This window comes from Rutidosis leptorrhynchoides, chromosome 1 (genome assembly GCF_046630445.1).
Source record: "Rutidosis leptorrhynchoides isolate AG116_Rl617_1_P2 chromosome 1, CSIRO_AGI_Rlap_v1, whole genome shotgun sequence".
Lineage (NCBI taxonomy): Eukaryota > Viridiplantae > Streptophyta > Magnoliopsida > Asterales > Asteraceae > Rutidosis > Rutidosis leptorrhynchoides.
The window spans coordinates 456313028-456313970 of record NC_092333.1 but is presented as its reverse complement, the minus strand read 5'-3'; positions in this window follow the sequence as shown (position 1 = coordinate 456313970).

Sequence of the window (943 nt, the reverse complement as noted above, 5' to 3'; positions counted from 1 at the left end):
CAAGTACTTAAAAATATATTCTACGTTGAGTTGTACCACTGGCATATTTCCATGTAGCTTGGTAACTACTATTTACATGGGTATTGTAAACGCGAATCCTGTTGATAGATCTATCGGGCCTGACAACCCCAACCGGACTGGACGACCAGTATTCAACGGTTGCACAGTACTTCATTTTGTAGGCTACACTTGGTACAGTGTAGTGAGATTTCATAATAAAGGGAATATGCGACGTTGATTAATAGTTAAGTATGGTTACCAAGTGCTCAACCACTTAGAATGCTTTACATACACTTGCGAGTGTATTATGTTTATGATTATGAAATCTTGTGGTCTATTAATATATTGAAATGATTGTTATGATAAACCTATGAACTCACCAACCTTTTGGTTGACACTTTAAAGCATGTTTATTCTCAGGTACGAATTAAGTCTTCCGCTGTGCATTTGCTCAATTTAAGGACATTACTTGGACTCGATCATCGCAATGGGACCAAATGTTGATGACTTCGTCCAGGTGGATAAGGACGGGTCTCTACAAAAATATCATATTTAAAATAATTTGGATTTAAAAATCCCAAAAGTTTGACCGTTGGTTTGAAAACCAAAAAGATTCGCCGGATAGAAATCCACGATTCGTATAAACGTACAACTTAAAATATGAATACAAATATTCATTTAACACATAATAATTAATATATTATTACTAAAATAATATAGGTCATAGAAATGACGTGGCACGAATAACAATTAACGATCGTTAAATAATAAACGGTAAAAGATAACGGAAAAAGTAGGGTCGTTACAGTACCTTCCCGTTACGGAAATTTCGTCCCGAAATTTAAGCAGGTGCAGGGGTTGACTCGCCATATGAGAACAAATGCGGTTACTCCTGCTTCATCTGACTTTCGCGGTCCCAAGTGAACTCGGGTCCGCGTCTAGC